This window comes from Eptatretus burgeri, chromosome 10 (genome assembly GCF_056783735.1).
Source record: "Eptatretus burgeri isolate ZD-2024b chromosome 10, Ebu_testis_v1, whole genome shotgun sequence".
In the NCBI taxonomy this organism is placed as follows: Eukaryota; Metazoa; Chordata; class Myxini; order Myxiniformes; family Myxinidae; genus Eptatretus; species Eptatretus burgeri.
Window position 1 is genome coordinate 59,322,925 of NC_140970.1, and position 12,909 is coordinate 59,335,833.

Here is a 12,909-nt window from a genome sequence, read left to right on the forward strand (position 1 = left end):
TTAGGCGGAGATGAATCACCAAAGTGCCGGCAGAAACATAATGCTAATTAGCTGAGGGTTAGTTGGGGGGTGAGGGGGAAGTGGTGGTTTTCATGATGACTCAACTTACTGGTGGAGTTGTCACACAATCAAGCCATCATAGTCCAAATAGATATATACTTCGGACAAATGATTTCTGTCTACAAAAAAATAGGATTGGTTGACCTGATGAATGTGGCCTCCATTGCATGAAGATGAGCTAAACTGCATCCTCCACTCAAGATTAAGTGGAGGATGATAAATAAAATATTGCTCTGCTCTGTATTGCTCTGATATTGCTCTGCACACTGAGGATTATTCAGTGAATGGTAACCAATTGCAGAGACACAGGGAACAGTTGTCATGCTATGTACATTCTTACAAGCCCGAGTTGGTTGCCTCTGTTCGGTTGCCTGACCCCGTCTGATCCCCAAAGGGACGTGTTGTTCAATGCGATCCTTCAATCTCAAAGATGTGCCGCCCACATACGAAGCATCACACTGCCACTGAAATTCGTAAATAATCTTACTTGCATGAGAGGCGGGCAGAACATCATTTTGGACTGATGGAAGCAACCGGCGGGTGGTGAAAATCACTCGTGGTTGAACAACATAGTAAGAATGGGACACTCTGTTTGATCTGGATTTTAAACCGTTGAGACACTTTGCCTTTCCAAGGTAGACGTAGGAATACCGGATATTTACCAGGTCCGATTCTTTCTTCTTCTATTGACCAAGATACCAATCAATCCAATCTTGTATCTCGAAGAACTGGAAGAGTCCCAACTAGCAAGTCCCAAGAGTCGAAAAAGTAAAAAAAAAAAAAAAAAAGTAAAAGTAGACTCATGGTAGACTATGGTTTTCTAGGCGTCAGCCGATATCTCAACTAAGATGTCCAAGAAGGGAAGTATGCCGGAACGTTCCATCTATAAGGTGAACTCTCGGGATGGATGGAAAGAGTTCAGGTTTGCCAAGAAGACTTTACATGCTGAAGTCGACTCAAAAACAGCAAACATGTCATCCATGTACCGGTAATAGATGGAAGGGAGTTGAACTCCATGATGTGGAACTCCAAAGGGATCTGCAAAGGCACGCTTTTCACAGTAATCTACAAAGATGTTTGCAAAGACAGGGCCAAGAGGGGATCTCATCGCTACACTATCAATCTGAGTACACATTGAATCATTGAAACCGAACTCAACAGAACGGGTCACCATATTCATTCATTCAAAGAAGACAGACTCAGAGATCGGTGGAGGTGTCAAGTCACAATGATACAGAAGTTGCGCTCAGATTTCGATCACTTCTGTCAGTGGGACATTCGTGAACAGACTGGCTATATCACATGAGCACATTGTGGAATTATTGTTTAGCAGAACACTGGTATGGTTCTCCAGAGGGCCTGGGTTCGATTCCTGGTCTGAGCATGTAATTTTTCATATAAATAAATATATATATATATATGTATGTATGTATATACATACATACACATTTGGTGAAAAAGATGTGTGCATTCTGTTCATCTATTTCTATCATTTAATCGGAGTACACACAGTGGTTGATCATATCAATTAAAATCATTTCTACTCAGAAATTCCATCAGTGAATTGTCTTCAGATCCTGCACAAAATGAAGCTGCACACTTCATGGCACAGACATGCTGCAACAATGTACTTCTCATCAATGAGGTAATGTTGGCACGATGGAGACATGATGAACATACAGAAACGCAAGCTGTGATGCATATTCCTTGGAAATTAAAAGAATCTGCTCTGGAGCCAGGTGCTTTGCAAGCTGGATTGCATTTTCCCAGTGCTGCAAGTCTCAACGCAACTCCTGCAAAACAAAAATAATCAAATACATCCATATTTTTCAATCATCAAATTCATGAAATGGTGAATACAAACCACAGCCATGGTTGTTTAATGCAAAAACAACCAAACAATCATCAAGACCGTGATTATCAAAAAGTCTTAATGTAAATTGAAAGCTGAGAATTATTTCCCTTTTCATGCATGGAAATGAAAACAATCTCAAGAGTGAAAGTTTATTGCAGAAATGAGTTGTTGTGGTTATTGTTGTTCTTTATCTCCAGACAGTTCTCTCGAACAAACCCGCTGCACGAAGACAGCCGATCGATCTCTCAAGAGTGATCCAGAGATCCCCCACAACCAGGATGGTGTACCCCGCCTTCACAATGTTAGGGCCATGACAGGGAGAGAGGAGAGGAGAGAAAGAGAGAGAGAGAGGTCTGGTCCATGGGGACCAATCGTACTGCCATGACGAATCCGGGCAGCAGGGAAGATTGGGGAAGATTTTGCCCCCAACTTGCATTGAGCGCAAAGAGGCATCCCCGATAGTTGCAGAAATGAGTTGTTGGTGGCAACAGAGGTGTCAAAGTTTGCATCCCAAAAAAGAATTGCAGTCAATAATATCTCCAATATGATGTGTTGACACACAACTTCATAAATCTTCTTCACCATAATCTTGGTTTTGTTTTGAAATGGTGAAGGAAGATGCAGAATTTGCAGCTCCCTGTGTTATTGCTCCCAGTGTAGTTGTGCAAATTTCATCCTTCTCAAAAAAAACAATGCCCTAATCATGAGAAATGTATGTCCAACAGTGAATGAATTATGTGAGGCGATCATGGCTGAGTTATTGCTTTAATATCTACATGAAGCAGAGCAAACAGAGCAGGAGGAAATAAATTACATGAATTCCATTTCATAACAAGACAAGAAGATGAGAAGGAGAACTGTGAAAGATAAATTAAATGAAAGTCATCGGTCTGAGATGCTAATTCAGTAACTTTGCAGAGAAAGAAGAACTACATAGGAGAGGAAGAAGAACTTACCATTAGTATAGTGCCACCAAGAGGTCTCAGGGGGAGAGGTAGAGGTTTTGTGCATTGGCGAAATCTAACAATAAAGCAGCTGGTTCGCCAGCTTGTGGATTTTTTTTCTTCGATGCCTTAAACTTAAGGAAATACCTCAAGAAAATAGGTCCACACAACACAAATATGCATGAAAATCACAGAACCCAACAAAGGCAACATAGGACATCTAATATCAAGCGTAATGAAGCTTGCATAGCACAAGCCCTTTGATACCAAAAACATTTCACAATAAGTACTAAAACCATTTGAAAAGTATAGACAGCAGAGGGCAACTCCGATACACAAACTTGCATAGCCTGAAGATCTTTGGTGGTATTAAATGCATTTGTGCCTCATGGTTTTGCACTTGTAGAACTGAAACAGGTCGTGGACAAAAAACATGGAAACACCAATGTAGTCACTTCATAGGGTGTTGGGCCACCACGTGCATCCTGTACTGCCTATATGTACCGTGGTATTGAGTCCACCAGCATCTGGAATTCTGCAGGAGGGATGCAGCACCATTCTTTCATGAGAAAGTCAATCAACTCACACCTGTTTGGTGGAGATGAAAAACGCAGTCTCAGGTGCCGTTCCAGAATATCCCATAAATCCACGATTGGATTCAGATCTGGTGATTGAGAAGGCCATGGCATATGGACAACATCAGTGTCATGCTCATCAAACCTTTGGGCAGCCACACGTGCTCTGTGGATGAGGGCATTGGTGGGGGGGGGGTCTCCTCTTGTACCCATGTGAGACATAATGATAGACAACCAGGTTGAGCAGCTTTATGACCATAAACATGCAAGGATGTTATATGCTTCATTAACACATGGGCCACCTGTGTGGAAGCTGTTGCTTGGTGTCCCTCATTTACCCAGGTGTTTCCATTTTTTTTTGTCCACTACCTGTACTTTTAGTGGAGCTTCAGCAAAAAGGTAAGAATTGGCAAAAACAGGAAATGCACAATAAAGTATTGAACTGTTCTGCTTGGCTATTATTTTCCAAACTTCTTGCGGTTATTTTGCTATTTTCCTTGAAAGGTGGTTCAAATTTACCTGGACTTTTGCAAAGTACAAATAAGTGTGTTTGCCATTTCATTAAACTTGCAAAGAATCCGTCCTTGCATACGGGTTAATTCCCCCACTTCTAGGACATCTTTGTTGTATTTTGTACGACAAAGATTTGACTTGTAATATCGGCTACAACCTTACTCAGTGGTGTAATGGTTTTTTGTTTGATGCTCAGCATTTAAAAAGAGAGAGCACAGACAAACAACGCTGGGAAAGCAATGTCAAACCACCCAGGAAACCCTTACCAAGAAACTGCTTCGACAGCACCAACACTCATCTGCAAAGAGCATGATACATCAAAATAAAAAAATACCGACTCCAACCAAGTGCCCCGATATAATTCGTATTTAAAGAGAGAGAGCAAATTGGTGTCCTGCCTTCACCCTGAATTGCTGGAAAGCATCCGTAAATGAAAATATAAATGAATGAAAATAAATAAATGAAAAAATAAATGCAGGTGAGCAACTCGAGACAATGGGGAAGCACAGTAATTTTGCTTGCCTACGGACATCAAAACCGAAACACCAGGAAAAAAAATCACAGAACCGTCAGAAAGTATCCGTAAATGAAAATACAAAAAAATTGAAAGTAAATTAATGAAAAATAAAATGAAGGTGAGCGACCCGAGACATTGGGGAAGCACGGTCTTTTATTACTTACAATGTGAAAGCAGACCCGAGTGTATATATATATCTATATACATTGGGGAGAACAAGTATTTGATACACTGCCGATTTTGCAGCTTTTCCCACTGACAAAGCACGTAGAGGTCTGTAATTTTTATCATAGGTACACTTCAACTGTGAAAGACAGAATCGAAAACAAAAATCTAGAAAATCACATTGTATGATATTTAAATAATTAATTTGCATTTTCTTGCATGAAATAAGTATTTGATACATCAGAAAAACAGAACTTAATATTTGGTACAGAAACCTTTGTTTGCAATTACAGAGATCAGACGTTTCCTATAGTTCTCAACCAGGTTTGCACAGATTGCAGCAGGGATTTTGGCCCAATCCTCCATGCAGATCTTCTCCAGATCCTTCAGGTTTCGGGGCTGTCGCTGGGCAACACAAACTTTCAGCTCCCTCGAAAGATTTTCTATTGGGTTCAGGTCTGGAGACTGGCGAGGCCACTCCAGGACCTTGAGATGCTTCTTACGGAGCCACTCCTTAGTTGCCCTAATTGTGTGTTTCGGGTCGTTGTCATGCTGGAAGACCCAGCCACGCCCCATCTTCAATGCTCTTGATGAGCGAAGGAGGTTGTTGGCCAAGATCTCGCGATACATGGCCCCATCCATCCTCCCCTCAATACGGTGCAGTCATCCTGTCCCCTTTGCAGAAAAGCATCCCCAAAGAATGATGTTTCCACCTCCATGCTTCATGGTTGGGATGGTGTTCTTGGGGTTGTACTCATCCTTCTTCTTCCTCCAAACACGGCGAGTGGAGTTTAAACCAAAAAGCTCTATTTTGGTCTCATCAGACCACATGACCTTCTCCGATTCCTCCTCTGGATTATCCAGATGGTCATTGGCAAACTTCAGATGGGCCTGGACATGCGCTGGCTTGAGCAGAGGAACCTTGCGTGTGCTGCAGGATTTTAATCCATGACGGCGTAGTGTGTTACTTATGGTTTTCTTTGATACTGTGGTCCCAGCTCTCTTCAGGTCATTGACCAGGTCCTGCCGTGTACTTCTGGGCTGATCCCTCACCTTTCTCATGATCATTGAGGCTCCACGAGGTGAGATCTTGCATGCAGCCCCAGACCGATGGAGATTGACTGTTATCTTGAACTTCTTCCATTTTCTAATAATTGCGCCAACAGTTGTTGCCTTCTCACCAAGCTGCTTGCCTATTGTCCTGTAGCTCATCCCAGCCTTGTGCAAGTCTACAATTTTGTCCCTGATGTCCGAAGACAGCTCTCTGGTCTTACCCATTGTGGAGAGGTTGGAGTCTGATTGATTGAGTGTGGACAGCTGTCTTTTATGCAGAAAACGAGTTCAAACAGGTGCAGTTAATACAGGTAATGAGTGGAGAATGGGAGGGCTTCTTAAAGACAAAACTAACAGGTCTGTGAGAGCCGGAATTCTTACTGGTTGGTCGGTGATCAAATACTTATTTTATGCAATAAAATGCAAATTAATTATTTAAAAATCATACAATGTGATTTTCAGGATTTTTGTTTTAGATTCCGTCTTTCACAGTTCAAGTGTACCGATGATAAAAATTACAGACCTCTACGTGCTTTGTAAGTGGGAAAACCTGCAAAATTGGCAGTGTATCAAATACTTGTTCCCCCCACTGTATATATATATATATATATATATATATATATATATATATATATATATATATATATATATATATATATATATATATATATATATATATATATATGTATTGGTGCATAAAAAAAAAATATATATCCACACATACATACACACACACACAAACATGTATATATTGTTGCGGTTCTCGGAACCGCATGCATACAACAGATAGGTGTCCCAAGACAGTAATTCCATTATTATACGTGTAGATAGTCCCCTTCCTTTTGTTTAGCGGGACAACAAGGGAGTGCGTTGCGATAATCTAATAGCTAGGGTTGCTTAAATAATTTTCTCCTTCATTTCATCCCTACTCTTCTTCTTTTCTGATTATTCCTGAGGTAAATCAGCCACGTGGGGCCTCGTGGAGGCCAGCACGTGTGGCGCCACGGTGGGGAAACTGCAGTGCCGAGTCATGTGGTGTGCTTGTTGGTGCGGGATTATCGACTCGAGCTTCCGATGGTCTGGGGAGAATTGCCGATTGCATTAAAAAGGCGTGTGAATAAATACCTCTTAAGAGGCTGCACGAATGGTGTTTTTCACGGCACGGGAAGCACAGCCAGCACGACGCCCATGCTGCACGAAACGCATACGGAGGCCAACAAAGACGACTCCACGCTATGTTTGGCAGGACACGAATGTGCAAGTAGAAGCGGCTTGTTCCTTTTTAACCTCAATATCCGACACATATTGGTGTTCACCCTGCGCACACGCTAGCGGAGTCCTTACGAACGCGAGCGCTGGCCACGTGCATATTGGCGGAACCGCGTGCACTGCATAGAATATGCTCGAAAGCAGACACGTACGCCACTCGTGAGGTCAGGTATGGGAGCATGTGCCAGAACAGCGCGTCGCTGCGTCCACTTTCCGCCGGTACTCCAGGGGCCTCCGTCTGGCCATCCCCCAGGCAGATGCCAGGCCCATCCCCATCTCCTTGAGATGATGGTCAACCTGTTGCAACCATGAGGCACGTGGTCGGCCCACTGGCCTCCTCCACTCATGAGACTCCCTCGCTGAGAGAATCTGGTGAGCAGGATCAGCGTCAGGAAAACGAGCCACATGTCCATACAGCCGCAGCTGACGCTCACGGACTATGCAGGTAACAAATCTCATCCGAGTCTCTCTCAGCAACCGCTCGTTGGACACAAAATCCGACCAGCGATAGCCAAGGATTCTCCGAAGAGACCTGGTACCAAAGGAATTAAGTCTCCGTCTCAGATCCTTGGTCAAAGTCCAAGTCTCGCACCCATAGAGCAAGACTGGAAGTACCAAGGACCTGAAGACTCGGACTTTCGTCCTCCCGCACAGGTACCGGCAGCGCCACACCCCATGATCCAGTGAATCCATGACTCCCCAGGCCCGACCCAGACGTCTATTGACCTCCGGCTCACAACCTGCGGAGACATGAATATCACTGCCAAGGTAAGTGAATCTATCCACGACCTCAACATCCTCACCACAAACAGACACAGACAGGACAGCAGCATCCAAGATGTCACCGAAAACCTGGATCTTTGTTTTGACCCAAGAAACTGTAATCCCAATGGCTCCGACTCCTCATTCAGCACCTCGAGGGTCCCCAAGAGGATGTCTAAAGTCTCCGCAAAGATGACTGCATCATCTGCAAAATCAAGGTCCGAGATCTTGACATTGCCAAACGATGCACCGCAACTTGATCTCTCCGACATCCTCCCAAAAATCCAGTTCCATACAAGTGCTGAAAAGTGTGGGGGCAAGTACACATCCCTGACGAACTCCAGTAACAACTGGAAATAAGTCAGAGGCGGTACCACCACACTTCACAGCACTCTCAGTACCAGAGTAGAGTTCAGACATCAGATCGATCAGTTTCGGTGGCACCCCACGAAGACCAAGAATCCTCCAGAGGACATCCCGATTCACTGAATCGAACGCTTTACAGAGATCAACATAGGCTGCAAGCAGCCCCTGCCGAAACTCTCGTCTGCATTCGGTGAGGACCCGAAGAGCAAGGATATGGTCAATCGTTGACCTCTTTGGTGGAAAGACTGACTGCTCTGGCTGCTGGTGCTCGAGCAAATGATGGCGAACCCTGTCAAGAATTATTCGAGCAAACACCATGCCAGGCACTGAGAGCAGCATCACCCCTCGGTAGTTATTGCAGTCTTGGCGATCACCCTTCCCTTTCCAGAGGGACAACAAGACCCCTCTTCCAGTCAGTTGGGATGACGCCTGTGCTCCAGGCAGAGCAAAGAACTGCATGCAAAGACATGAGTGCAGCATTTCCACCAGCCTTGAGAAGTTCAGTATAGATGCCACAGATACCAGGAGCTTTACCCTATTTCAACTGGTTCACTGCAGCCTGTGTTTCCACAAACGAAGGTGGATAACAGTTGATTGGAAGGTCAGCAATTGGGATTGTAACAGCTCTGACATCCAACTCGACAGCTGGTGGATCAGCCTGGTACAACCGCTCAAAGTAGCCAGCCCAGCGGGCCTTCACTTCGGACTCCTCTCTCAAGAGCCTACCACTCTCTGCTCGAACTGCAGTGCTCCGAGGGATGGGCTTGGATGAACGTAATGCGCGAATTCCTCTGTAAGCGGACGAGAATCACCTGTCCACAGGTGATGCCTCTACCCCTCACAGATTCCTCGCACATAGGCCTCCTTGTCCACCCTCAGTGCACGTACAGTTTTACGCCTCAGCTCCCTGAACAGCTCAGCTCTGCCATTCAGCCTGGCCCTGCGACTCTGGTCAATGGTATCCAGTGTCCCTTGAGAGACAAAATTCTTCTTTGCCCTGCGGTGAACTCCAAGGCATCCACCGGCAACATCAAGGACGGTGGTCTTGAAGGTGCTCCACAACTCTTCAGGACCCCCCAAAGCACCCAGACCCCCAAGTGTCCACTCAGCCTGTTCGCAAACTCCTCAGCTACTCTCTCATCCCTGAGCTTGGCAACATCCAGCCTAGGCTGGGATGGTACCATTCTCCAGGATTTAAGGTGCAGCTTTAGAGTTGCTACAACAAGCCTGTGGTCAGTATTGAGGAACTGAGCACTCCGGTAGACCCTGCAGTTCTGGATCATCCTCCAACGACCGTCAATGAGGACATGGTCAATCTCCTTTGCCGCACCGCCAGCGTTGGAATACCAAGTCCAGCGATGAGCTTGTGGGCGCTGAAACCATGAACCAGCCACCCTAAGTCCATGACTTCTTGCAAAGTCAAGGAACTTAGTGCTATTCTGGTTCATAGTTCCTGACCCATGGGGACCAACACACACCTCATAACCATCCCTATCAGTTCCAGTCGATGCATTGAAATCCCCCAAGACTAGAAGTGTATCTCGTCTGGGGCACTGATCAACCACAGACTCGAGTGTGGCGTAGAATGCATCCTTCACGGTAAGATCACTCGCCTCAGTCGGAGCATAAATAGAGACCAGGGAAATGACACCTAAGGAGTGACGAATCCTTAATCTCATAATACGCTCGTTGACCGGTGTTACCTCAATTATCATTGGGGTCAGCTTATTGGACACAGCTACAGCAACTCCTTGGGTATGGTAACCATCAGAGCGACCAGACCAATAGTAGGTGTAACCACCCACCATTATCTCGCCGCAATCCGGTCTCCGAACCTCAGAGAGAGCTGCAATCCCGATGTCCAAACGCTTGAGCTCAGATGATAACAGAGACAGGTGATCATCCTCTCTTAGGGATAGGACATTCCAGGCACCCACCCGAAGGGACCGCCTCAGGTTAACCCAAGGAGACCACCGTCTGGTGGACGACACCAGCACCACCCGACACACTCTCCCGCAATCTGACCCAGGGATGTTACCCCGTGGTTTCCCTCCTATCAAAGATTGGGGGTCCCGGAGGCTTTGCCCCAATACCATCATCCGGTGAGCTGCCCTGCGAAGGGAAGCTGCACAGGAGGTACTCCCACGGAGTGGGTTTTAAGATTTTTTTGCGTTTTTGCGTTTTGCGGAATGAAGCGTTTTACGGTGGCTGGAGTGCAAATCCTGCCACCAACCTCCTAATAAGAAGTAACCCAACTGCAGGAGGACGTCCGCAGACACAGTTGGGCACTAGATATGGATGGCCGTTGGCTCACAAGGAGCTCCTCCGCCCTTTGACAGGTTTTGTTTTTAATCCTGCTGGGTGTCCATATCCAAACACCCTCCTCACCAGAAAACCTGGTGGGGGAGACGGTTTAGTCGCCGACAACCCGACCATGGAACAGGTTAGTACAGGTTTACATGGTACCTGTAGCAGGTCACAGATCGAACCTGACCTGACTCGTGAGACGTGCACGGATTTATCCATGATGATGTACCTTCGGTCTTCGCTGGCAGCAGTGTATTCTCCATGGATGGTGAACGTCTACTCGTCTCTACGTGCAGTGAAGCTGTGATCGAGCCAGGGAATGAACAGTGCGGGCCACGTTGGCGCGCACGGAATGAGTGCGTTGATCGACGCTGGTCTAACACCCGAGCGGGCATTCGGGATGCTTGACCAGTCGCTCAGGGATTTTTGCACGATGATTCGCGTGCTAATTTCTGTGTGGGCGATTCATGTCATCTCGTAGGGTCGGAGTGCAATATTGCCGGTTTGATATGGCCTTGCCAGAAACGAAGTGAGGCGGTTTCCAGCCCAAGCTGGCAGGCCATGTGAGGGGTCGGGGCCAATCGGAGCACCCGATTCATGTGATGACTTTACAATTCGGGGTGGCCCTCCTCCCGAGTTGTAAATCCTATAAAGGTCGGGGTAGTTCCTCTGTCTCTCTCTTGCTTTTTGAGTTTCTCCGCGTCTCTCTCGCCTCGCCTCGTCGACACTGCCACGACCCGACAACGTCGATTCCCACCAGACTCCCCGGAATTGTAGGCCGTCGCTCACGGATAATTCCGTGACTCGGCGGGTCGCTTAACTGACCGTGGACGCCAATAACTCAACCGCGTGACCTAGGGTCCTCCCGCCTATGGAATCGGGTTACCTAATTAACCACACAGTTTAACCACCGGGGAACCATGCCGTCGGTATGCCTTGTCACTCGACCGGATCGGATCACCTTTCCGGATCGGATGCAGCCGAGCGACACTGCCAAGGACGTACCGGCTCGAAGGAACGGACAGTTGGAAATAAAGACCTGGCTAAACTTGGATTCGAACCATGTTGGACCAATAAGGGAAAAGACAAAGGCGAACTGGGAACATTTCTTCAACAATTATTTATTTACAATAAGCGAGGAAAAGCATGTGGCACAACAAAGGTTTACTGGGTGTGTAGTGGTGGGAAATATGAGAGAGGTGTGGGGTGCGGCAATTTTACAAGCAACATACAAAGCAGACACAGTGCAGACTCGACGCGAGATTAATAAAGCAACAATCACAACAATAAAATATCTTATACAGGCTTGCTTAACGGACAGACGCCAACACTCTCAGACACACACTCAAACAAAGTAAACCCAATTGTGAAAGGGACTTTTGCAGCCAGGGAGGGAGGTTGTGAGGTTGCAGTTTCTGGGTACCTGAGCGTTTCGGGGGAGGGATTCTCCATGGTGCGGCACCCGACAATGGTTGAGTTGTTCGGCCACAACCATACGTGTGGAGATAGTGTCTGCAGGAGGGGCTCGAGTGGAGAAGAGTGGAGTCCAAAGGGGGGGGGGCGAGTGATGAGCAGCAGGCAGGACCAGGCAAGAGGCCGTTCGTCGAGGTCGTGAGATCGGAGATAAGGAACAGAAAGCGGGGCCAGACAGGAGGCTTGGTCGAGATACAAGGGGCGGTTTGATGTCATGTCGGCGGAGGCAAGTCGCAGGAACAATCACTCACAACTACTCCAAACCCCTTTCGATTCCTTCTCTCCCAATTCTCATCTGCAATTCTCCTTCCAACCACCCCAACTACCTTCACAACCTCTTCGACCAACCAACTTCGACCAACCAACTTCGACCACCCAACTTCGACCACTCTCTGAGGTTTGCTCCATACTTTATAGAGGCCGGAGTTCGGGGAGGAGTCATTTCGAAACCGACGTCATTGTCCGATCCGAGCATCCCGATTGGGCTGGTCCTTCAAGTGGTCCGCCTTTCTGGGCTGGGTTTCAGCCAGACTCCGGTATGGTCCACCCACGCTGCGCATGTCTGGCCTTTGGCATGTGGATGTGGTGCAACTACAGCGTTTGTCCAGCCAAACGTCGGGATTTTGACTCAGCGAGAGTCCGGGTAGACGGTGGTACGCTGTGTCCAGCGAAACGAGGGTAGCAAGCGAGATGATGGCACCGTAGATCGTCACACTATGGTAAGCAAGACGAGGGAAGCAAGCGAGGCAAATTTACCTCAGAAAATAAAAGGAGGGAATAAAATAAAACGGAAAAATGATTTAATAACCGAACTCATATCCCATCGCAACACACTCCCTCGTCTTCCCACTCGACAAAACGTTGGGACCTAACCACGTATATTAATGGAACAACTGACTCAGGACAACTATCTGTTGTATGCATACGGTTCCGAGAACCGTAACAATATATGTACATACGTATATATATATATATATATATATATATATATATATATATATATATATATATATATATATATATATATATATATATATATATATATATATA

The 12,909-nt window shown here is 46.3% G+C and overlaps 1 protein-coding gene across 1 annotated transcript in view; it reads right to left on the reverse strand.

Annotated features, from left to right (window-relative positions):
- Positions 1–1,435: 1,435 nt before the first annotated feature.
- The window catches only part of WDR19 (WD repeat domain 19), an 85,403-nt gene continuing 73,929 nt past the window's right edge, over positions 1,436–12,909 (reverse strand). Inside the window, 1 exon segment of the mRNA XM_085900087.1 lies at positions 1,436–1,853. The gene's annotated coding sequence lies outside the window, so the exon portion shown is untranslated.